The sequence below is a fragment of the Equus przewalskii genome, chromosome 14 (genome assembly GCF_037783145.1).
Source record: "Equus przewalskii isolate Varuska chromosome 14, EquPr2, whole genome shotgun sequence".
Lineage (NCBI taxonomy): Eukaryota > Metazoa > Chordata > Mammalia > Perissodactyla > Equidae > Equus > Equus przewalskii.
Genome location: NC_091844.1, coordinates 80,153,615 through 80,181,193, shown reverse-complemented (window position 1 = coordinate 80,181,193; position 27,579 = coordinate 80,153,615). Strand labels below are relative to the sequence as shown.

At 35.6% G+C, this 27,579-nt stretch overlaps 1 pseudogene; it reads right to left on the bottom strand.

Moving 5' to 3' along the window:
- Nucleotides 1–19,942, bottom strand: part of LOC139075488 (Y-box-binding protein 1-like) — a 41,794-nt pseudogene extending 21,852 nt beyond the window's left edge.
- Between the last annotated feature and the right edge of the window lie 7,637 nt (nt 19,943–27,579).

Below are 27,579 nucleotides of genomic sequence, written 5' to 3'. Positions count from 1 at the left end.
TACATTTTAAGAGAATACAATTCAGACCATATCAATGTGTCAGGCTTTTATACTCCCCATCCATCAATCATTGAATGCAGGCCACTTGGGAATGTGTCATGGCCTTAGAAAGTTGGTTCCTTTCAGATGAGGCAATCTCCAAAGAAAGCTGACAGCTGAGGACTACCTGCCATTTGTACCTGAGTGGCATCCCCTATATGTGCCCCTGGAATAATTGCTTTCAGCTGTGAACCCCTCAAACAAGGCCATGACTCTTTCCTAGAGACAGCCTTCATTCAATAACTGGTTGAGAGGGACCAGTCGCCTTGCCCCAAGTCAGCACAATTCTGCAGGGCTCTCCCATCTCCCAAACCCCTGTAGGATTTCCTGGATCTTTGTTGTTTCTGCTTCACAGCGTCTTCTCTTTCTGCCAAGAAAGACTTTCCGCCATCACTCCCTACCTCAGATGCTGATCACTAGGTTACTGTCCAGCAAACTTTCTGTATATTCTCTCCCCGGAGAACCCAACCAGTGCCATTGGAAATCAATAAATATATTTTAAAAATTGAGGGATTTTGAAGCAAGGAAGTTTTCTTGGTTGCACTTAGGTCTTTACATACTGTAAAATTGCATAAAACACTACAATAATAGTAGCCAAAAGAAATATATCCACAAAATCTATATTAAGCAGGCAACCAAAATGCCATAAATATAAGATTATAATCACCTTTAAGTATGTATTGTGCAATGGTATCTTTTACGAAATAGTCTTTTTTATGAACCAGCACTTGGAAATGCAAAGTCAGTGAATTGCAATTCAGTGAATCAAAAGCTTAAAAATTGAAATTCAAATTAAATACCTTCTCTATTCATAGCCATATATCATGCTGAAAATAATCTATATTTTTACTAGACAAGAATAATTTAAGAAATGCTTAGAGAATTGTTTAACCTAATATTTGCAATCGTGTTATATTAATATTATTAAAAAATTTCTCTCAGATATATCAGACTACACATAGTCACAGCAAAGCTATTCTGCATCAACATATATGCCTCCCTCAGTCTGATGATGAATATGCTGTGGATGTTAAAAATTGATCGAACAAGAGTTCAATTCCTTTTCAGCTTCCAAAGTCCAAAGGTCATTGCATGCTGGGAAAATATTTTGAGTTGTTCAAAACTTTCCCATTACATAGAAAAAAATAATAAAAATCACTCAGGTCACCCAAATTCAGTGTTATTTATTTGAGACATATTCTGGTTTAATTCAGTTAGATTTTTTTAGCAGGTAGTATTGTTCAGTGCGTATGAACTCAGACTCTGATGTCAAATAAGATATTGAATTTTGGCTTGTCACTTACCAGTAACCTCCAGCAACTGAATCTCTGTAAGCCTCAGTTTCCTTATCTCTAAATCAGGATTGATCATAATAAAGCATGTACCAAAGAGTTGTTTTTAGAATGAAATGAGATAATGGATGTAAAGTGATTAGCAGGGACCCTATCACACCGCAAGCAGTCAAGAAAGGTGAGCTGCTGTTATTATGGCTTCTGTTTACCTGTTGGAAAATAAGTTGTATGTGAAAGGAGCTTTGGAAACTACAAAGAATTATGTATAATTAAGGGTTTGTTAAACTACTATCTCCCAAGCCATAGCTCCTTGATTAATAATGAGAGCCAGTCTTTGTCCCTGTGCCAAGGGCTAATATAATTATATAGTAGTAATCTTCACAGCAGCCTTCAAATTAGACTTCATTTTCCCCTTTCTATGTATGAAAGATCTGAAAATCAGAGGAGTAAATGATGTGTTCAAAGTCAAACACTTGGCACATAATGTAATCAAGTGCCAAATTTATGTTTTTCTGAATTCAAAGTTTGCAGTTCCTTCCTTATACTATATTAGCTTTCTAAGAAAATGGTAAGAATAATGACAATTAACTGCATTATTCTCTAAAAGCTCTTTCAATGTCAACATTTAAAGATGCTTTAATTGGTGAATTTCTCGTGCCTTACATTCTCATGGCTTAATCTCAGAAATTTTCCACAAAGGGAAGTTATAGCTCGCTTGGCTTTGTGAGTTTTTATGCAGTCAAATTAATAATGTCCATGTTCTTAATCTCAAAGTTGCTGGCAATTTTGTGATTCATAATAAGACACTAAACCATCCACTGGCAAAATACCAAAAACGATGAAACTTGGGTATTCATAGGTCTCTATTTTCAACACAGACACTTTACATAGTTTGCTGGTAAAATAAATAAGAATTTAAACGTAGTCGTAAGAAAATAGCACTTTCTTAGTATTATTTTTTCCCTTTGGCTTCAAGAGAAGGCGATTGACTGAGGAGGAAACAGAAATAAGGTCAAATATACCTACTTTTTATAAAGGAAGGCAGAAATAGGAAAGTAAGAGAGAAGAAACTTTTTGAGCATTATCTAGAAGTTGGCTCACTGTAAGTCAGGCACAGGTGGTTTGGCAGTTTGCTGTAGGTAATGAGGATACCTGGCACCTACATAACTGTTAGAGGCTTCTGCCAAACTAAGATCCTGAGAGAGTCATGTATTAACATTTTACAGACAGTTTATATCTACCTATTATCTATCTCACAACAACTCAGGGAGCTGGATGGTAATAGCATTTTCTTCTGTTTTTTAAAGAAGAATATAAGGCTGAAAGAGGTTAATATTTTTCTGAGTCACAAAAATAAGGGTTAAAAGAATAAGTAATCTCTCTCTCTCTGGGTCATATTCTGGATAAATCTTTACTCTAAAATAAGACCTATTTCTCTGAATATAATGACAAAGAGAATGGGCCAATCTAAATTTTCGTGTATTTCATTTATATCTATCTATCTATCTATAGATAGATAGATAGATATACCAACATATATCTACTTATTTGGAAAAGTCCTTGAAAACTCTAAAAACTAACTTTATTTAGATTCCTTCAATCCCCTTAGAATTTATGTTTCATCTACTCTTTAGCTCTGGATATGTAGTGTAGTAAGACATAACACAGAAGGAAAAATTCAATAATGACTAACAAAAATTATATATATATTTGGTATGATGTTAACTGTTAATTATTCTTCACTAAGTACTAGGGAATTGGTGAAAGTTTTACCTAGGAGTCATCAGTCATGTTTCTGCCTCTTGATTTCCGTTAGAAAATGCATAATCTTTTGTTGTTCTATTTCTGGGGCTAATGCTACACATTCTGTGATTTTATATAGGACTTGGTCCAAAGCTGTTCTTTTACTTCTTGCTAACAACACTAATTTCTTAAATTAAGTAGGTTTTATAGTCTCTGTGACTATCAGTCCAGATCTACAAATTAAATTTCAGGCTTTCACTTTAGTCCAGTAACTGTACTTCCAGATCCTGCTTTTTTCCAGCTGTCTCCCCTGAAATCTGCATCTTTTGGGTTCAGCTCAGCTCTTGAATCATTCATGACTAATGCAAGCATTATGTTAGGAGCCGTGTGTCCCACAAAGGCTAGGTCCCAAATTAATGCTGTCTTCATAGGAGTTGAAGTGTGCTCACCTTGCCTTTATCCTCTACTGTGCATTGCCCTTTTGGCAAGATTGATTGGACTTCTCTCTTGGTTACATGCGTAACCATTGCCTTCTTGAGATGTATGTTCTTGTATTAGGGCTGACACCCCGTCCCTGGCTTAGGTTTGTTCCTATAACCTAGAAAGGCAGATGCCTATCTTTTATAACCCCAGTTATCATCTGTACTTTTGCTGCCAAAAAGCTCTTTACCCAGAGTCACCATGCAATTAATCCCTGTGAACTTGAATATCTGCTGTTGTCAATATTTCTGCAACCATACCCATCCTCACATTTCACATGGAATAGAGCATTTATTTTTTAATGTCAGGTTAGATCATGGTTACTCCAACCTTTTGGAGAAAGATTTTAGGCTTCTGATTCTCCCTTTGGTACTAATCCCAAATGCATGCTAGACCCCACATTCAAATTCTCTTTCTATTCATCCCAACATCCTTCCTAGTCTCCAATTTTGGTAATTTGAACTAAGCTGCATAAAAAGTTTGAAAATTCCTCTTGGGTCATTTTAATAGCAGGTCAAATCTAGTAGTGGAGCAGAAGAATCCGCTCTGCCCTTTTTTCCTGTACTTTCCCAGATCCATCCCAGCTCCCTGATTCTTAACGCTCCATTAGTGAAAGGATAGATAGTTGATGATGATAGATAGACAGAAGTCGACAGACAAAATCGTTTTCTTTGTGTTCCATGAGAAAGCTAGTTTAGAAAACAAATAAATAAAAGTTCTCTTTGCCCTTTGTAACTCTATTCCAAAGAGGCCCTCTTTCATACCGTAAGCCCACTGGATGTTCCTTATCATTTCATTTTGCCTGTGATGCACAGCAAAGATTCTTCTCTCTGGGGATGGAATGATTGTCAGAACTTTATAATTCTCCTGGAGAAATTCAAACCAAAGTATTAAGAATAAAGAAAAAAAAGGGTCGCCCTGTCTTCAGGGAACTTAAGATATACTGAAGTAGACAGTAAAGAGTGAAAGCATGACTGTCCATTAACACCAGGTATCCTTCAGATTTTTGTGAACTTTATTTTATCTGTCCTTACATTGATGTATATTATCTTGTCCTTATCACACGTGGATCCAGGATGGACCTGACAAATGCCCTGAGGAAGGAAGTTGACCGCAGATTGGTGTTCCAGTAAATGGAACACTATAGTGTGAGGTCTTTGTGTAAAGTAGCCAGAAAAAAAAGAACATAAAAAAGAGCATGCAAGCTGAGTCCCTAGAGATAGATGACAGACAAACAGTGGAAAATAAGAACATTTTTTTAAAATCCGAGTTATAAGTACCTGAACAATAAGAGGCAATGAAAACATTCTGAAGAAAGGAAACACTGGAATAGACTGGGAAATGCATGTGAAAGGTAAAATCTGAAGAAAGGGCTCCAAGAGAACCATCGCCACAAAAGCCAGAGTGCCTCCAAGTTGCTTTAACTGGACATTAGTTTCTAACCAATGTAAAGTTCAAACTATGGGTCAAAATTGTGTTTCTATTTTCCCCACACATCTCTGTCTTGCGTTTGCCAAGACAACTAATCCACATGCCTGTCTATTCATGCCCAGAATGCTAGAAGTAATTTCTAGATGATGTAAAGTCATTGTGTTTCTCATATGTTGGAAGTTTAGGAGAGTCTCAGGATTTATTGACAAAGGAATGTCTAGTAAGGGAGTCAGACTGGATTACCTATCTTGCAATTTGTGGATGAATATGGAATAAAAATAAAAATGGCAAAGTCTCCTATCTTTAAAATCACAGAATACCAGAGGTGGAAAGGAACTAAAACACTTATAAATTCAGCCTTTTAAAAAGTAAAGACTCAGTACAACTAGAAGGACCTACAACTAGAATATACAATTATGTACTGGGGGGATTTGGGGAGAAAGAAAAAAAAAGTGAAGAATCTTGGATATGTGACTCTGACTTATTTTGGTTATCCGGCTTCCATTTGACTATCTTGAGGAGCAGGGGTAGCTCCTCACTCTTTACAATGTTATATCAACACCTGCTTCCTATAATCTCTGTCCACGTGAGATTTATGGAACAAGACAGCACTCGGTATTTTCTCATCCACATGACAGCCATTCAGAGATTTGGAAGTGTATCTATTGCCTCTCCTGAATCAACAATACACCCAGATATTCCAGTTCTTTCTATGATTCTGCCTATATGTAGACTTCTCAATCACTTCACCATCTTAGGCACCCCTGGTAGTTTTTCAGTGTCCCTGCATTTGTAGTGTCTCACCACTCAGTCATGTCTAAGATTTAATCACCAAGACAGCTATTCAAGATCATGCGTGTTCCTTGTGTGTTTGTTTTGATAGTGTAAGGAAATGTGGAAACATTTGTTCTTAGGAGATAATGTCAGAAGTAGATCTTTACGCTTTTCTCTAAGTGGGCTCATCTTTCTAATCTAACTCATTTGTTATACTGGAGCACAAAGAGGTACAAAAATAAAATTCTTAAAGTTGTTGAAAAGGTGACGCTGTCTCAAAGTAGAGATAATTCACTTTCGCTCTAGCATACAATATGAGAGGAAACTACCATGGACTTAAGTGAACGGGTTACAAACTGCACCTACTATTATGCTTTATACCCACTAGTACTCTATACATATTTGGTTGAGATGTAATAATAGAGTCTATGACCTTGGGATGCAGTGAAGCAAGAACAGCATGAGTTACAAAATCAAGTAAGAGTGCGTTTGAGTCTCTTCAACAGCATCTTTCAGCTGCGTGACATCAGTCAAGTTAGTTAACCTTTCTAAGTTTCATATATGTAAAATAGAAAGATAGCACCTTCCAGTAAGATTGAAATATACAAATAGGGTCCATATTTAAATATGTTACACACAGAAGATGCCGCATAGTAGAGTGCTATTGTATCTGATGCAATTATTGCAATGATGAATTTGCTTATATCTGTTTGATATGTCTTTGACCTTTCATGTATACGAGCATATACAGACAACAGTTATACATGATACCCGCATACAGAATGTATAGATGTAATAAAAGTCTAAAAATCAAGATTGTTGTATACAACTTCCAAAAAGTGGTTAATAAGCCTTTGCTTTAGAAATGAATTTGGAATATATTAATTCACTACGCATTACAATTTATAATTAACTTGAAAGGAGTGGCCATAACAATATTAGGGAATTGAGTTATCCAAGTGACAGAACTAATCATTTACAAGGTAATTCGATGTCATTCACTGATGGGATACAATATATTGAATTTGGTAAATCAGGAAGTGAGAAAAAATATGGCACAATGTAATAAATATATTATAAGGCTTAGGAGAAAATTTCCTTGATCAAAGAAGGAGTGTTTCCTGCTTTTAAGAGCTGATTACACTTTTACATAGTTTTACATTAAGGGAGTAACCACTTCATCAACCAGATTAGGGAAATTGGGCCTAGAGATTAATGGAGTGACAAATGTTTCAGTCAGAGTTCTTTCATATGAATTATATTCCAAATTCAGTCACTTAGTTGAGTATAATATTGGACAAGTAAATTAACTATGATGATTCTTAATTCCCTCAGCTATTTTATGGAGAAGATAAACTTACCTTCACAACACCTCATTTAAAATTACTTAAAGGATATAATGAAATAATATATATGAATGAGTATTGTGGCTTTAAATTGGCTATAAAATATCAGGTGCCAGTATAATAATGAGAATGGAATATTTCATAAATGTGCTTTGATGATTGCTTATTCATATGGAAAAAGTCATATTAGATTTCTGCCTCACATCATTAAGAAAAATAAATTTTAGTATGGTTAAAACTTAAGGTAAAAGAAAAAACTTTAAAATTTCAGTATGTTAAAAGGAGTTTAGACTTCCTCTTCTGGACAAGATGAAGTAATAGGTATCTGATCTAACCTCTAGGAAAAACACACAAACGAAGACAAAATATAGGGCACAACAGTTTTTTTTTTTTTTTTTTTAAGGATTGGCACCTGAGTTAACAACTGTTGCCAATCTTTTTTGTTTTCTTATTATCCCCAAAGCCCCCCAGTACATAGCTGTATATTCTAGTTGTGAGCACCTCTGGTTGTGCTATGTGGGACGCTGTCTCAGCATGGCCTGATGAGTGGCGGCGCCATGTCCGCGCCCAGGATCTGAACTGGCGAATCCCTGGGCTGCCGAAGCAGAGCGAGCGAACTTAACCATTCAGCCATGGGGTGGCCCGGGCACAGCAGTTTTGAAGATGCTGGCAAGTGAGCAATATAGGACATTGATCCCTGAAATACGAGAAACAAATGAAGCTAGTCATATAAATAACCTAGCTTATTGCCTTATGAGAGTTATCAAACTGTGGTACAGGGAAGAGGAACCCAAGCGGAGTCCAGCTGACTATGAGTTAAAGAAATGAAGCTGAGTCCAGGAGACCACAGTGGCTAGACTTTGCAGCACAAAGCACCAAAGATGACAAAACTGCCTAGACTGAGAATTCCAGACATCAGCACAGAGCAGTTCTGGGGTATCTAGTAGAGTATAGATCAGCAATTGCATGTGAGTAAATTACTCAAGGCTGGGGAAAGAATCATCAGATCAAATGAGAAGGAATCATACCTGTGTTGACACAGGGTTAGAAATAGTGCCTGTTCCCACTAGTCAGAATGATAAACTTCATGATTTGTCTAGCATTGGTTAGAGTACTCAGAAGATCCTTGCTTTAGTATTGAAAAATAATTAGTCCTAGGCTAAATATGGTTCACTTCCCATTTAAAAATCTTAAAATCAAGTCCTGAAAAGATCAAACTGTTTTAAAATAACATAACTGCATCCAAGAACAAAAATCAAGAATTTTTATAGGCAAACAAAAATACCCAGCACTCTACAATGCATAATTTACAATGTATGGCATCCAATTAAAAATTATCAGGCATGCAAAAAAAAGTAGGAAAATGCAAATCATAATAAAGAGGAAAATCAATTGATTAAAACTGTTCCATATCTAACAGATGTTAGGATTATTAGACAAGGAAATTAAAAGTTATTACAATTGTATTCCATATGTTTAAGAAAGTTAAATAGACATATGTATGTTACAGAACATAGAAAAGACAAAAATTAAACCTCCAGAGATGAAATTATAATGCATTAAATAAAAAAATACCATAGGTGGAATTAAAAGTAGACTAGACATTATTAAAAAAAAAAAAAACCCAGAGAGAGAGAAAAAATGTGACAAAAAGACCAGAGTATCAGTGAGCTGTGGAAAATCTTCAAGCATACTAGAAAAGAAAGGTTGAGGACAGAAAAAACACTTAAATGATAGCTAAATATTTATTAAATTCAACAAAAACTATACAGCTTCAAGACAATCAATGATCTCCAAATGTAAGAAACTTCAAGAAAACTCCACAAACCCTCATCATAACCAAACTGTTCTATGTTTCAGTGATATAATAATATTGATTATTACTTAAAAATTTTTACATAAAAATTTTGTGAGGTATTTGAAACTCTTTAAAAGATCATCATGTTAAAAATAAGAACATGGTAGTGAGGGCTATATAACATATGTAAAACAAATGTATGTCAGCAATACTACAAAGTCTGGAATAAAGGAAAAAGAAATATAGCATTGTAACTTTCTTACACTATAAGTGAACATATATAGCACTAGAATATAGACTGCCATAAGTTAAATATAAGTGAAAGTGTAAACTTCATAAAAAATCAATAATAAACACAAAACAAAGGAAATAAGTCAAAAAAGCAAGATGAAATGAAACCATAAAAAACAGAGTTAATGTAAAAGAAGGCAGAAAGAGAGGAAAAAGTGAACCAAGAACAGATGGGCCAAATAGAAAATAAATAGAAACATGATAGATTTAAACAAAACCATATCAATAATCACATTAAATGTTAATTGTCTAAACATCTTAATCAAAAGGCAGAGATTTTTACCAGATTATAAAATAAAAACAAAACCATCAAAAGACCTCTTTCTTTCTGTGTATCTATAACTTACAGAAGCTGAAATATGATAATATACATCTGAAATTTACAGGATGTTAATAAACCAATGTGACCTCAATAAAATCATTTAAAAAAAACAATAAAATATTATGAACTTTGTACCAACAAAATTTCACAACTAGATAAAATTGACAAATTCCATGAACTGCACAAACTGCCGAGGCTCACTCAAGAAGAACTAGACAACCTGAATACAATGTATCTATTAAAGATACTGAACATCTTCATTCGAAATACCTCCAAATTGAAGACAGTCCAAATATCTATCAAAATATGAATAAATGAACAAATGATGATATGTCCATACTATGGAATACTACTTACCAATAAAAAGGAAACAAGTATTGACACACAATACAATCTGATGCATCTCTAAATAATTATTCTCAGTGAAAGAAGACTGACAGACATATGCATGAATTTATATGAAGTGCAAAAAATAAAAAAAGAGGCAAACTAATAGTGACTTAAGATCAGAATTTGCCAGGGAATGGGGGTAAAGCTAGGGAGGGATTACCAAGGGGTACAAAGAAAGATTTTGAGGTGGTATATATATTCATTATTTTGATTACAGTGATTTTTTGGGGGTACACATCTACGGCAAAACTTATCACATTGTACACTTTACATATGTGCAGTTTATTTCGTGTAACTAACTACATTCCAATAAAGCTGTTAAAAATCAAGATTTAAATGTATGTAGAAGGATCATGAGAAAATGGAAAATTTCTGAAATCAGAGGCCTAAGAACCTAATCGTGGCATGTAGTAAAAATTCCACTCGTAATAATAAGGTGGCAAACAGTGAAAATTTGTGAGGTGTTATGAGTGGAACTTGCATGTAAATATCAAATCCGATCTCTAGTGTAGATCTGAACAGTAGTAAAACCAAACACAAAATGGTTATGAATGGAGCCACAGCCCTACTTGTTTCAGAAAACATGAATTTCAGAGGCAGCTCTTTACAGAATAAATGAAAAAGGAATCATAGCAAAGAGAAAGAGGATATCAACCAGAAATTTCAAAGAACTGCCTTCTAGAAAAAAATGATTTAGTATTTTAATTGGAATAACATTTTAAGAGACACATTATCTGCAATAGGATGGAAGAAATTATAAATACCAAATAGAAGTAGATATCTATAGTGATGAAATAAACTGAAATTATTATGAAATGAGCATAGAGATGGGAAAGATAAACCTAAAATATAAGAGCAGAACTAAAATTTTTAATGAAGGTTTATGAATAGAATATCTCAAAAAACATCAAATAAATTATATGAAGCACATATTTAATAAACTCATTAAGAACCAGAGAAACAAAGAGTTGAAAATGATTGGATGACAGATCAGAAGGACACAAAAAAGAAATCTAATCTAGTGACTAGAGTAGTTCATCAACAAGAAAAAAAAATCTGTATTCAAGAATCAAAATTAACACTATTTAGAAAAATTATGAATATGGAACAATATCTGGGCATAGAGATCAAAATGGTTGACTATTGGCGCCAGTCCGGTGGCGCAGTGGTTAAGTTCGCAGGTGCTGCTTCAGGGGCCCTGGGTTCCCCAGTTCGGACGCTGGGTGTGGACATGGCACCGTTTGGCAAGCCATGCTATGGTTGGCGTCCCACATATAAAGTGGAGGAAGATGGGCGCAGACGTTAGCTCAGGTCAGCCTTCCTCAGCAAAAAGAGGAGGCTTGGCAGCAGATGCTAGCTCAGGGCTAATCTTTCTCAAAAAAAAAACCAAAACAACAACAAAAGGTTGACTATGTTAACAGCAAAAATGATCAACAGAAAACCACAGGCAAAAATATCCTATTTGTATTTTTAATTTTAGGTCAAAGGGGAAAATGCTTTAATATGCAGGAATCAAAAATTACAGTTTGTCTTAAAGGAACAAAGATAACTAGACTCTCCATGTCAGTTAAAATTTGTAGGTTAGAAACCAAAAAGGTTTTAGTTAACTTAATCAAGGGCTATTTTTGGATGAATATTATCACCTCTAAGTATTTATTTGTTGCTTGAGAAAAAAAAGCTTGGGAAGCAATAAAACAAATGAAAAATAACCAAACTTTTTTATTAGCTTCACATAATTTGAAACTAGAAACTATAAATGCCAATAGCAGAATGGAAAACGGCAAAACAATCTCATTCATGAACATAGATACAAATAATCTAAACAGATTATTAACAAACTGGGTTCAGAAGGATATAATCCTTCTGTGCTCCTTCCTCCATGCAAGGATTGTGTTTAACACTGAAAAACAGTATCATTCTCCATATTAACACATTACAGGAGAAAAACATGATAAGCTTATCTCAACAGATAAAGAACTCATGCAGCTGATAATATTAAAGATCCATTTATGATAAAAGTTTATCCAACCTAGAAAGAGAAGGTAACTTCCTTCACCTGATAAAAGATATTTATAAAAACCTATAGCAAGTATACTTAATGACAAATGTTAACTTTTCTTTTGAGAGAGAAAAGATAAAGATATCTGGTATCACTAGTTCTATTCCATATTGGGCTAGGGTTCCTAGTTGGCGTAAAAGGATGCAATAAAAAATATTAGAAAGGAAGAAACAAAACTGATTATTTGCAAACCAATATGATTATATGCATAGAAAAATCTATAAGATCTTACAGATATATTTTTAGAGTTAATAAGAATTTAGTAAGATTTTGGGATGAAATATCAATGTCTAAAATTCATTGGCTTTTGATATATTAGAAATAAAGTTAGAAAATAAAGATTAAACATACACTTTTAAAGAATACCAAAATTTATGAAGTACTTAGGAAGCAATCAAACATAAGATGCAGAAGATCGATGGAGAAAATTTATTATGAGTAACCTAAATGGATATAGAGGTAAGATATGTTCTTTGTTTGAAGGAATCAATATATTTTAGATGCAATTCTCCTCATATTGATTTATAGGTTCAATGCAATTCTACTTTTTTTAAAGCATGATTTTATAATTAACAGAGCAAAAATGAAAAAAAAAATAGCAATATTCTTGAACAAGACTAAAGGGGAAGGATTTACTTTAGAATAGATGAAGACATCATAAAGATCAAAATAATTAAGACTGTAGTATTGGTGAAGGAATGCAGAAACCGACAAATTGAACATGATATAGAGGCTTAAAAAATTCCATATATACATGATATATGGAAGCGGCATTGCAGTCAGTGAGAAATGCAAAATGCTAGGACAATTGAGAAAAGAATATAATAGCATCATTACTTCATAGTATAAAAAATGATTATAAGTAGATCAAAGACATAGATAAAACTATAAAGCTTTTACAAATTAACATAACTGAATCTTTTCATAACCCTAAATGAACTACAAAAATTATTAATCGTAAAGGAAAAGACAAATCATCAACTATATCTAGATTAAAAATTCAATTCATCAAAAGGTACCACATGGAGTGAAAATCAAAGTTATCTGCAACATACATAACCAACAAAGTTTAAGCATCCAGAATATATAAATAATTCCAACAATTAAATAACAAAAGACTTTAAAGAACAACAGAAAATTGGAAAAATTAAATTTGATCAGCACTTCATAAGAGAAAAACATACGGTCAGTAAATATGAACATATTCTCAACTACAGGGTTGTCTTATTTCATAACTCTGGGCGATACAATTCACAATGTTAATTCAAAGGGCAGCCTCGCTGTCTGATCACCTTCCATATTTGATCAAATTCTTCATCCCCGCCATCACCCAAGTGATATCTGATCACCCTGGCCTGCCTACAGCAAGAATCCCCCTACTCTTGATGTCTGATGTTGTAAATTTCTGTCCACTGACCCCCTTACTCCACTAGTTGGCTATAAATCTCCACTTGTTCTTCTTGTATCCATAGTTGAGCTCCATCTCTCTCCCCTATTGCAATTGTCTTGACCCACATTGTGATAGTTCTGAATAAAGTCTTTCTTACTCTTTTGAGAAGTGTCAGAATAACTTTTTTCTTTAACACTGTGACCATTATTGTATTCCACAAGCACGTGTCCCTTACCACACTTCTTTGCTTTAAACCAGCTGACAACTCAACTCCTCAAGTATGCCTTCCAAATAGACACTCACTATGGGATCAAGCACTGCAAAGCTATCGTCTCAAAGAAGTCATCGTACACATACACATGATTTGTTACATCATTCTTGAGACAAAGAATTTCTGGATTACAAGGAGGATCTAAGTGATGTAGGATTGTGAGCAGCAGGTAGGTGGAGAGGTGAGGAAATGGTGTTCATTCTTTTACTTTTTTATCCATGCCCAGATAAATAGGCTAATTTTCTTGGCTGAATGCCCGGTACAAAGAGAACAATTCTGCCAAAACAGGGATGAAGCCAGATACAGACTGCCCATTTGTAAGTTAGATTTACATCCCAATTTATTTAACCAAGAATCTAGAAATGCAGCTAATCTGTATGGCCACACAGAATAGAAACATTTGGCTTCTCCCAGGTGCGTTTCCCAAGGTTCCACAGAGACCCTAATGGAAATGTGCAGCTGGTACTAACAGTTTGTGCAAAGATGATCTTGCTGATTTCAACATGCTTAATTGTTGCCGTGCCACAGTCTTGTTATGCTTTAGCTTATACTATCATTCAGGAAGGATTTAGGCAAGCTAACTGTGCATGTACTTGTTCTATTTAAGGAAATATTTACAAAGAGCCAAACTCAGAATTAGCAAAATCATATTCTTACCCTAAGTAAAAAGCAGTCACTTATCTGACACACCCAAATCTAACTGGTTATTGACTCTTGTAATATTGGTTTTCTGCTATTCTGCTCCTATTTTGCTCACTAGAGAGCCTGGAAACATTTGATAAAGCTAGTCAAAAAGGAAATCTTACACTGAAACTCTATGCCGATTTAGTAGGTACAGCTAAAAGAAAACATTCACACAAATAAACGCGGTGGAACAATGATACACCAGGAAAAATCAAACAATAAGCTTGAGTGACAATATTGAATATCATAAAAATATAAGGAAAGGTAAAATTATGAGCTAGCACAAACTGGGTTGATTTATATTAGCTTGACAATGAATCTAAATATACAATTAATATTTAAACAATATTCATGAGTTTTTATTTTCCAATAATCTACTATAAGGTAAGGAGATACATCTACCAATTCAGCTGATTTTGGAAATATTAGCATGTCCCTTTTATTTGTTGATTTTCAAGCAGAAAACAATAATGCATAGATTTTTTAAAAATATACAGAAAACTTTATACCTACAAAAAGCACAAAGAATGTCTTGACATCAAGAAAAAAGAAACTGCAAGCATCAAAAAAAAAAATACTATTTATAAAGGATGAAAAATTGGTCAGGAAATTAGATGCCAGATTTTAGGAACACATATAGAGATTTTAGAGAAAAACTTTATGTTCCAAGAATTTTATGCCCTGCCAAGTTGTCATTCACTTGTATGAATGCAACAGAAAGACATTTTCTGCTTTCTATGGGCTTAAAAGAATTTTCCTAATGTCTGGATTTTGGAAGATAGACTGAACACATGCTGGATTTGCCCATGTCTCACCAAAACCCAGAAAAATGATATAAAAGTTATATTAAATTCAAGTTAATGAATACTTAGTAACTATCAAATACATAAAAGAGAATTCTTTGTGGTCAAGAGGCATGATGTACACCCAGAAAAACTATCAAAGTAAGACACTGTGGATACCATAAACCTTAGACATCTAACAAAATGTCAACGTGAATGATCCATACAAATCTGCTTGAGAAGCCGGAGTTCACTGGCCATTAAAAAAAAAAAAAAAACAGAAAAGATAGACAAAATGTTTACACTTTAGGACAGTAAATACAAATTTTTAAACACTTAATGTACTAAAAAGGAAATAAAAAGAAAATTGAAAAATATTTAAAACTAAGCAAAACTTATAATCTCAAGTTATGGAATGAAGCCATAATGGTAAAAAGGGGACCAAAAGAAACGTACTCTTCAGTGAGCTTACTAGAAAATAGTATACTGGGGCCAGAAATTATACACATCAGTTCATGTATGTAAAGGTATAACTTTCTTGGTTTTCTCTAACTGGCTTTGTCTTCCTGTGTAGACCCTGTCCTCTCTGCGGCTGTTAAGAATTTGGACTGGGGAGCCACCTGCCCAAGTTTGCATCTAAGCTCTGCCATTTCCTGATTGTGTGAATTGGGAAATTTCCCTGTGCCTCAGTTTCCTCATTTGTAAAACAAGGACAATTATAGTCACCTACCTCATGTGGTAATTGTTGGAATGAATGAGCTATAGTATAGATAAACTACTCAGAATCATATCTGGTCCATACAAGTGTTCGCTACTATTTCTTTTTATATTGGAGGCCAACTATTCTTAAATTTTTCAATTAAATACAGGGGATGCCTTTTTGTTTTAAACCATTTTCTTTGTGGTAACTATAGAGTCACTTTGAAAATCACATTCCATATTAAAATTATTTTATCACCTTGCAGCTTAGGCGTCAACATATGAATTTTTCGGGGACACAAACATTCAGACCAAAGCAGTCCATCAGAGAAACCGTCTGATTCTCAGGCTTTCTTTTTTGGAAGAGTCTTAATTATTGATTCAAATATATGTCTCCAAATAATCTAGTCCTCTTGGTGTGAGTTTTGGTAGTTTGCGTCTCTCAAATAGTAGATCCATTTCATCTCTATTACAGAATTTAATGAGCATAATTTCATTCATAGTATTTTTTATTATTTTTATTATCCTTTATGATTTATTTATTAGCCTTTATCACCCACGGAATCACTAGCAATGCTCAATCTTTCATTTCTCTTTTTTCTTGGTTAGCCTAACTAGACATTTATCACTTTCATGGATCTTTTCAAAGAACCATATTTTGCTGTCATTGTTTTCTTTTCTAGTACTTCCCTATTATACCATTAAGATATTATAAAAATATCTTTACATTTCTAAATTTGTGTATGGCTGTTTTTAAAAATCCATTATTCTTTCAATAGTCTTCTTGCACTTTCACATTTTTGTCTTAAAATATTTTACTGTTTTCCAGTGTCTCTGGATTAATCTGGGGTTTTCAGCTACAGCTCCCCTGATTTGCAGCTGGCTAAAGGGATCATTTCCAGATTTAATGGTGATAAGAGACACTTGTTTTCAGTCCCACCCCCTGATTTCATATATGCTTACTTCCCATTCTAATTTCAACTCATAATTATACTTGTCCCTGGCAATTCCCTTTATTTCTTGCAAGCTAAAAAAAAAGTATTGAAAAATATTTGTGCAGAATGCCTCAAAAGATCTTTTCTTTCATCTGTAAGTAAAATCTCCCTTAAAAATATAAATTGCAGAAAACAAAGCTAAAAGGTATTTTAGTAGAATGAGGGACTAAACATAAATAGAGTTAGGAAACAACTAAAACAGGAAAATGTATAAAGAGGACGCTTACTAGATTCATGTTGTATTTACTTTGTTATCTATAAGCAGCAAATTGCTAAAATATGGCTGGTAGATTTTATTATAATTGAATGTGACAAATTAGATATTACTTATAAAACCAACATCATTTGTTAAACATGAATACAATTTGATTGCTACTATCATTCGAAAATGAGACGAGCTCTGAATTTCGCTTTGTTATTCTTGTTCTTACGTAGCCTCTTTTTTTCTATTATTGAGGATAAGTTCAATAAAGACCATGCAAACTAGAAGCCAAAAGCTTTTAAGATCAGGTCATTTATATTTGGCCCAAAACCGCAAAGAATTAGTCAAACTTATCCACATGGAGATTATTTAAATATATACATTTTGTTGTTGAAGAACTATGCAATTCTTGAGTATGGAGACGCTGTTTCCTTGACTATTACATCCCTATTACAGTGACTTGCAAATAAAAGGATCTTAAAATTATCAACAAAGAAACAAATACCATCTCATGGTTCCTTGCTGCAGAAATTCAACAGAATGCACTGTCATAATCTCTCATTTGTTCTTTTTTTGTTGGTTTGTTTCAAGCAGTTGAAGACAGTGGCAAAAAATCAAGAAAAATTAGGTATTTCTTCATATAATGTAAAGAGTGATGTGCAAATTCTTTAGTGTGATCAATGTCTAGTATGTGTCAAGTAAAGATTTCATGTAGCCTTCTCAGATTGAAAGGCATTTGTGTTAAATATCAAGAAATATTATTAAAAATGAAAGTGGAGATTTTCTGCATAGTGAAATATCTATATCACAGAAGATTATATAAAATGAGAATATATTATCAAATTATTAAAAAGCGTGAGAGAGTTAAGATGATAAAGAATCCCAAGTAATAACTGTACATCAGTTAAGAAACTGGTATCATTTGCATTCTGTGTGATATCAAAATTATCTCTAAAGAAAAATGAGAAGACTTTCAATAACAGTAATTTTTCCAATTCCAAAGTAAATTATGGAACTTATAGTTTAAAGGAATATATTGAATTATATGTTTGGAAAATTTAAAAAAAAATTTTTTGTGAAAAATCTAGATCTGAAACAAATTTGAAATATTTGGGTTGAAGATATGGTAGAAGAAATACTATTTTATGAAAATTTAGTGTCTACTGCCAAAGTTGATGCCAACTTTAAAATTGTTTCCTAATTTCTTTTTCAAGTAAATGGTCTGAATTAGAGGAAAAGAATAATCGGACTAGAGCTTTTTCCATAATTCTGGAATCCTAATCATATTTTCAGGGAGGAAAAATTCTGTTTGTAGAATATATAGTATCATTTCATAAAAAAGAATTGCCACTCAATGCTTTATAAAATAACTATTTAAATATGAAAATAAAGGAACACAACAGAGCTTTATCTTTCATGTTTCCTGGGATAGGAAAATAAGCTAACATATGTAAGTTAACTCTGCCATTGATATCATGTGATCAATCATATATATATAAAATGATTACAGATAATATTTCCACTACATTGACTTCTTCTCAATGTTTACTTTTATGTTTTATTTTGAAATTTTAAACACAAATTGTATCTTTGCTTTTAAAAAGAGACATCTCAGTAAGATTAAGCAATTCTAGTATGGCAATCTTCCTCAAGCAAAAAGAGGAAAATTGGCAACAGATATTAGCTCAGGACCAATCTTCTCCACCAAAAAAAAAAAAAAAAAAAAAGGAATGTCTAATATGGTTAGGTAGGAACTGAATGCCCATGGGTTTATGTGTCATCAGGATATTTTGAAACTAACAGTGAATTATGAACCAAGAGCTCGGCGGGTTACTCGGAGATATTCATGAGTCACTTTATTTCCGTGCATAACACCCTGAGCTGCTGTTTTTCCTCGGTACCAGCAGAAGAATGCACTACGCAGATTGAGCTCCAGAATCTGTTGCAGATCTAATAATCTATGACTCTGCTTTGAAATTAACCTTCTCCCATCCAATAATTTACATTAAGTTATGCAGAGAAAGAATATTAGTATAGATTTAGGTTTGTCTGAATGTACCATATTTATGCTAACGTTGTTCGTGAGAAATTTACAAATAACACAAAATACGGAAGTAATTATACACTAACTTTAAAATTATGAAACTGCTCAAAAATTTTCTGAGCTAACATTTTTTGGATGTTTATAATATCATATAACGACTGTTTTTTTGGAGAATGGTTCAAGATGTGAGCAGGAAGACCCTGAACTCACCTCCTCCCAGGGACAGAGTCTACAGCTCCATATGGAACAATTTTCTCTTAAAAAACCTCAAGGCTGGCTGAGTGATGGCTACACACGGGGCAAAGGAGAAGAAAACCACACCGCGGCAGGTAGGACAGTCTGGGACACAATCTCGCCATAAACCCCTCCCCCAGGGGGGTGACCCACAATTGGGAGGGCCTCAAAATCTGGAGCTTCTCCATGAAGAGCAAAGGTTCAAACCCCACATTGGGCACCTCAATTTTCAATACCTGCACCTGAAAGACAAGCTCCCGCAAACATCCAGTTTGGGAAAGGAACGAGTCTGGTGTCCTGAGACCTGCAAGATTGTAGCCAGATGAAAACCTCTCTAAAGGGCTCTCACATTGGGGTTCGCCCACCCAGGACCCAGCTTAGAGGCAGCCATGGCGCCCAGATTTAGAGTGAAGGAGGCTCACCCGCTTCTATTAAAGCGCCGTGCTGAGGAGCAGGCAGCTAATTTAACACGCACACCTAGGAGTTGCTGGAACACCCCCTGGGATGGAGACTGGAGGGCGCCATCTCCACGCTCTCCCTTTCTCGGGCTCCAGAGCACCAGTGTCTCCCGGAAGCGAGCTTTTACACGCGTCTGGTGCCCTGACTTTTGCAGCTGCCACACAGGGGGCACCTCTTGATCGCCTGGCTCTGGAGGGGAGCTTGCCTTCCTGGCCATGGGACTGTGACTATCTGAGTCAGCCAGAAAGGAGCTTAAACCCTTGTTTGGTGCGCTGATTTTTACAGCTGCTACCAGGGGACACCTCTACAGTGCCCGGGTCTGGTGGCCAGTAGGGCTTAAGCTCACGGGTCCCATAAGACTGTAACTCATGGAGAAAGAATTCTTAAACAGCTGCCACCCCCAGAGCACAGCAAGAGGCAACAGACCCAGGAGCTCAGTCTTTCTGTGAAGGCAACCTGTTAGCTCACTGTGGCGGCTGTGGCCTGAGGGGCAGGCTTCTAATTAAACGCGCCTCCAGGGGCTGACTGCCATCCTATCCAGAGACCTCAGAGGGCGCTATCTTCTGCTCTCCCTCTGCCACACTCCTGAGTGCCAGTGTCCCCTGAAGGGGAGCTTTACATGAGTCTGGTGCCTGGTTTTTCCATCTGGTTCCCTGGTGTTTGCAGCTGCTGCCCAGGGACACCCCGTGAGTGCCTGGCTCTGGTGGCCACGGGGGCTTGCATTCCTGAGTCCCATAGGACCGTGGCAATTGAAGAAACAGTTTTCAGCGGGCTACCACCTCCAGGGCATTGCTTGGACAGCAGACTGGGGGACACCTCAAGTCTCTCTGTGAGGAAGGGCTCTCCTCTTGTCCTGAAGCTTCGGCCTGAGGGACAGGCCTCAGGTCTGGGACACACCTAGTGGCCTACAGAGCTGCTCTCAAGGAACACAGCTTGTGGACACCAGCTTATTGCTCTCCTTCTGGCTTACTCCAGCTTGCTGGCATCTCCCAGAAAAGAGCTTATACAGTCATCAGGAGCCCTGATTTTTGTGACTGCCACCCAGGGGACACCTCCAGATCACCTGGCTCTGGTGACCTGCAGGGCTTCCCATTATGGTCCCACAGGACTGTATACACTCGCATACTTTTAAAAGCTGCTGCTTGAGGGTCTGGCTTCCAATCAGCCTGAATCTAGGTGCTGAGAACCTCCCCTCTCAGACACTGGCAGGTCTTGGCACACACTGAACCACTGGGAGCTATTAAAAATATAATAGGCTGAGGCTGGCCCTGTGGCCTAGTGGTTAAGTTCAGTGTGTCCTGCTTTAGTGACCTGGGTTCAGTTCCTGGGCATGGACCTGCACCACTCATTGGCAACCATTCTGTGGTGGCAACTCACATACAAAATAGAAGAAGACTGTCACAGACGTTAGGTCAGGGTGAATCTTCCTCAGCAAAAAAACCCCCCCAAAAACCCATACAGTAGACTGCTTGAACAAGCACAAAGATTTGAGAGACAACCAAGAGCTAGGGCAGGGTTCAACAATAAGGTTCATCTCCTACACAAGGTTACTCCTTCAAGACGGGGAAAGCTGGCTGTTTCATCGGATGCATAGAAACCAACACAGAGAGTCAAGCAAAATAAAGAAACAGAAGAATATGTTCCAAATAAAAGAACAAAATAAAACTTCAGAAAAAAACTTTAATGAGATGGAGATAGGTAATTTACCTGTTAAAGAATTCAGAGTGATAGTCATAAAGAAGCTCATTGAACTTGGGAGAAGAATGGATGAACACAGTGAGAATTTCAACAAAGAGAAGGAAAATATAAAAAAGTACCAAATAGAAGTGACAGAGCTGAAGAGTACAATAATCAAGCTGCAAAATACACTAAAGGGGTTCATCAGAAAACTAAAGCAAAGAAATGATCGTGATTCTACATTATAAAATTGTAGTGATTAAGCACACTCATTATGATTTTTGTGGTCCAGAAATGCTATAATCGGTAAGTCTACTTGTCTACTCATCAAATATTTTCTCTGAGAGAAACTAAGGGACAATTCTGGGGATAATCAGAGAGATGCATTTTCAATTCATTTCAATTTTCTTAAAGTATATAAGGAATATAGTTTGTGGGCCAAGGATTTTGAAAGGCACTATAAATTCAACTGTAAAAGATACACGAAATTTATGTACAAAAAGCTTCTAATGGGTTCTATCGTACACTAAACTTTTCCCAATTCCAGGAACATAAAAATACTCAAATATGAGCCCTACCCTACAGAAATGCAATGTTTCTTTGGTGAATGTTAACACTGTGTTATTGTCATTGCTGTTGGTGGTGACAGCAGCAGCACATATATAAGGCACTCTATACAAGGCAAACTTTTAGAGACACAGAGATGATGCTAAGAGCATTTGGAAGAGGGAGAGGTTATTCCAAATTGGATGATGTGTACATATATAAGTATGATGGTGGGAGGAGGAGGTGACTACTGAGCTGTGTCTTGAAGGATAAGTAGTATACATGGATATGATCGAAGTTGCTTTCAGAAAGATGCTAAGACTTTCCCCAATAGCTTTATTAGAAAGTACTGGCAAAGTATGGGTAAGAGTGGTGACTTCAAAGATTAATAGTATAAATAATCCTTATATAATATTAAGACACAAATGAAATTTTATTTAAAAAATAGATATATAAAACACATATACACAGAGTCATAGAATTTGTGCATGTACCAAAATATAGACAGTAGTAGATATCAAATAATTATTGAATAAAAGAATGAATAAATAAATTGATTCTCTAAGACTATGTGACTTTATTATCGTGAGCCTTAAAGATTCCATACTTTTTAAGCAAGGACTGGAATTTACTCACTTTGTATCCCTAGCAACTAATGCTATCCCTGAAACATAAGAGTCCTTCCATAAATATTTGTTGAAAGTTGTTAAATGAATTAAACCTTGATGCTTGACTTAGGATGGAAGCAACCGTAGTTCAGCTAATGCGACATAAAATGATCACTGATTAGATTTCATGTAAATAAATCTATAAATCATTAGTAAATATCGCTGAAGCACATATTCACTCTCTGTCCCAGAATTTTTTTGACTACATTTTAAAAGGACACGGTACTTTTTGCATAAAATATTGTTAAATTTTTCATGACAATGAGTTTGAAAGAAAGCATTTCCACAGTGGGCTCCTGAGAAAGTGGATAGATAATGTCTGTCTGTAGGAGAATATGGAAACATGACTCCCAGTAACCTCCTATTCCTCTGATCTTATCTACATTCTACATTCCTCTTGCCTCTGTATTTTTAAACATAGGAATTGAGTTTACATTGCTTAGACTATAATTGCTCATCCCTGCTATAATTGCTTTATTAGTTTAGCTGTACCATTGGGAAGATTATTTCCCATTGTGGTTATACAAATTTGTTTTACAAGCCTATATAACTAGAATTTAAATTATGCTGCTGTGGGTAAAAATAATAACAAGTACTTTTTCATGGATTCCTTTGGATGTCAGCTAAAATGATGAATCAGTGTGCCCAAGGAAATGAGAGAAAGTTTGTCCTTCAGAATTTTTTGTATGAAATCCTCAAATGCTTCAAAGGTTTACCTCTTTATGTGAGATCATTAAAGACAGACTTAGAAACAAAATTCATGATAGCACATTATTTTTAAGTACTGTTAATGCAGCCATTGTACTGGAGGCCCCCAGATGGAAGGAATACTAGTATCTAAGAAATAGAAAAAGGAAAATTCATGGTACTTTTGTTCAATAGCAAAAAATCTTTTTGATTGTAAGTAGGATGTATTAAACAACTGAATGCCAAAGTTTAGATTAGAAGTACATTCATGGGAGAGAATAAAAAAGATTTGGCAAGATTGTTTTTGTACTGATGAAAAATAAAAAGAAGGCAAAGCCACGAAAATGAGCAAAAGCTGAATTAAAGTTCTGGACTTCCTCAACTCAATTTCCTACCACTTCAGACACTGTTTTTAATTAGATGGTTGATTCCATTTAAAGATAGGCAAAAATCAGAAAGAAATCAGAAGACGCATTCTGAAATACTGCAAATGGGGAGGACAGGGGCCCAAGAGAGGAGCGATTGGTGATAGTGGTGATGAGGAAAGGGGCTTAATCAATAGGCTAATGAAGAGGGCACATTCTAAAAGGAAATAACCTCAGAAACAAAAGAAAAATTCATACAAATACTCCCTCATGATTGTAAAGAAATAAAGATATTATCATACCAATTTAAACTGGAAGAAAAAAGATGTAAGGTTTAAAAGTAGAAATTATAAGACAATTGAAGAATAGTACATTTGATGAGATGACAAAAATAGATTATTATAACCATCAAAATGAAAGTCACAGGGGAAAGCCACAAAGGGCATAATATATGCAATTGGAAACAGTCCTGACATGAGGCATAGTACCAAATTAAAAAGCAAATAAAAACCCCAAATGTAAAAAATAAAGTATTCATTTTCTATTGTTGGACAACAAATTACCACAAATGTAGTGCCTACAAAAAAACACCAAAAAAATCAGTATTTCTTTGAGTCAAGAGTCCAGGCATGGGTCAACTGGGTCCTCTGCTCAGGATCTCTCCAGGCTGCAGCGGAAGTTCAGGCAGAGCTGTGGGTCGATTCAGTTGTTGGCAGAATTCAGTTCCTTACGGCTGTGAGACAGCTTCCTGTTTTCTTGTCGGTTATTGGCCAGAGGTATTCTCAGCTCTGAAAGGCTGTCCTCTCACAACCCGGCTGTTTGCTTATTCAAAGCCAGCAGGAGAATCTCACTAGATCTCCTATTAGGAGTCTTATTTAACTCAATGTAATCACAGATATAACTATCCCCTATTCACAGGTCCTGCCCACCGTCAGGAGAGGGGATTGCTTAGGGCATGCCTACCAGGGGATGGGGATTTTGGAGGTCACTTTAGAATTCTGCCTACCAAAAATTACAAAATAAAGAGAGAAAACAAATCAAGAAAGAAAATGTGTGCTATAAATTTGATGTGTCTGAGGAAAATAGCGGAACAAATAAAATAGGATTTCTGACTCTAAGGTGGCAAAGAACTTTGGGCCTCTTTCTGCCTTCAAAAACCACAGATAGGTGAAGACTCAATCTCTAATTTATAAGTGAAGAACTCTGATGAGAAAAATCATAATTAATTTAGCCAATTAGAGGATAATCAATCTCAAATGTCCTCAGATACTAGCAAGAAACAAGTAAGTAAGCCTTACAGCATCAACAATGCTTAGGAATGAGGCACCAGCACTGCTGTGGGTAGTGGTGGTTGGTGTGAAAGCCAAGCTAAGGAGCAAAAATATCTTCCATTTCCCACTCACATCTCAAGAAGTCAAGTGCCTATACTTTTCAGAAACATGCATAGGATTAGATATTTACTCTCTGGAGGAATTTAATAAGGGAAGTACCAGACTTGAGGACACAAGTCTCAGAGCACAGGAGTAAGGTGCTAGACTGCAAAACAGAAGGGTTACTCTGTGTATTGACATTAGTTGTAATCCACCCTCATAACTTCCATAAATTAGTGGTCAATATTATAGCTCCATGCTACTGTTGAAATGCCAAATATTAACATTTATGCTTATCAAATTTTAAACCACCTGGTAACTTCTTCAGCCACAGAGAAATTCACTAGCAGACATGTAACCTCCCACACACACCACATCCAATAAGCATTGTCGATCCCCTCCTTAAATATGAATAGGTGGACAACATTTACCAATAATCTTAATAATTATAAATTCATAATAAAAGACAATGTGAGGAATAGAAGAAAATCTCAAAAAGTGATATGCAGTTATCTTGAGAGAGAGAAAAATCTATGGCATCTATATAGTTGAAAACCTATAAAAAATAAGAGTTTTTGAAAATTAAGAAATACAATTGCAAGAGTAAAATATTCACCAAGAAGAGTTGGAAGTTTAGTATAATCTTAGCAGCAACAGCCGAAATTGATGCCTCTGGGGTGGAGAACTCTCCACAGCAGCATTCAATGCCAAAAGGCAATGAGGCAATGACTACAAAATTCTGACAGAAAGAAATGTGACCCTAGAATTCTGAAACCAGTCATGTGTTCTTGCAAATGTAATAGAACAGGATACCCATGAGCTTTACTTTGAAATCTTACTGAATAAGAAGAGATAGTCAAGTCACACAGAAATTAAAATAAGGGACCAAAGAATATGAAGATTTAGTAAAATGATGCTGATAACTCTATAAATATGGAAATAAAATTAAAAATAGAACAGAATTTGTGTAAATTATAGTTCAAGGGAGAATGACTTTTTAAAGCATCGGCAATGTAAGCTTTATAACATAACCAAAAATATCCATATGGAGAATAGAGGTCTTCTATTAAATATCATGTCTTCTCTTAAATAAGGATTTGAAATGACTATTTAAAGTTGAATCATAGAAAAAGCAATCCCAAACTCTTCATCTTCGTATGTTTTGTTGTTGTTATTGTTGCTGTTTCTAATTTAGAAATCTGTTTTAGGACTATAATCTCTTGTGATGGAATATTTAAGTAAAGTTTACTTATCCTACAATTTTACCTCTTGTTCATTTTATTCCATTAAATTAAATTAGTATTAAATTAAATATCCTAAAAATAAAAATAATGTAGTATGGGATAGAATCCCCATCAAAATCGTTTGTATCAGTTTATGATTCTTTTATTTATCTATTTATAAGTGTGTCTAAATAGAGAAATATCTGGAATGTCCTTCACCAAGGAGTAAAAACGTTTCTATTTTGGCTCTATTTCTGGGCAATGGGATTTTGATAATGCTGGGGAAGGTCATTAAGAGGGCATGACAGTGGGTTGACCTGCGAGATGGACCCAGGCAATTGGAGCCTCCTTTACCCCTCCCCTGTCCTTGGAATGTATGTTCCAACTATTCTTCACATACTAGCAGCTTCTTCAAGGATGTACCTTGAGAGAATAAAGTGATCGTGAGACATCTGGACCGTATGTGACTAAACCCCATTAAGGCTTCTGTGTAAACTTTTAAGATTCTGACAAGTAGGTCCAGAGATCTATTCACCTCATGGCCGTCCAAGACAAACCTTGTATGTAAGTCTCCTGTTTATTACCCTTCCACCTACCAACCTAGAGTGGTCTGCCTCTTTCTTAGGTCTCTCCCTGCCTTTTGTGTACAGGGGCCAGTTTCAGATTCCATCTGTGAAGCTCCTGAGGTTGTGAATCAACAATTGATGAGCCAGCGAGGAGACCAAAGAAATGGGTCTTGGGAAGGAGGCATCTGTGGGGGAAATCTGGCATTGGCCATTGAGCTGTATGTGGGAAGGGGTGGCCTGTATGTTAGATGCTTGTGAATCACTGCCTGAGGATGGTGACACTCTGAAAAGACTGGCTGGTTTAATGTGTTTAAAGAATTGCCCATAGCATACTGCTGCAAAGAAAGGAAACCAGTGGGCTGGCCACTGATGCCCAAGAAGCTGAAGCTCAAGTTAGAAAGTTGGAAGAAGAGCTGAGGTTATAGAAGGTTGTCTACTTTTCTGCTTGCTTCAGGGCTAGGAGACAAGGTGGGAGAGCAGGATAATAAGTTGGAGACCTTAGTATGCTGTTTTGCAAAGCTGAGAGGGTGCAAGCTGCTGAGGCTTAAGGTCCAAGTGCTTGTGAGGAAGCCTGATTAGCATGCTAAGAGGTGGAATCCCTGGGAAAGTGGAGAAGGCAAAGGGGAAAATGTGATGATTGACAGTCAAACAGCTAAAGCTCCCCATGATGTCTGACCTCTAACACAAAGGAAAATTTTAAATAGCAATTGCCCTAGACTTCTGATAATAAAAAAATATATCTCAAAACTCCT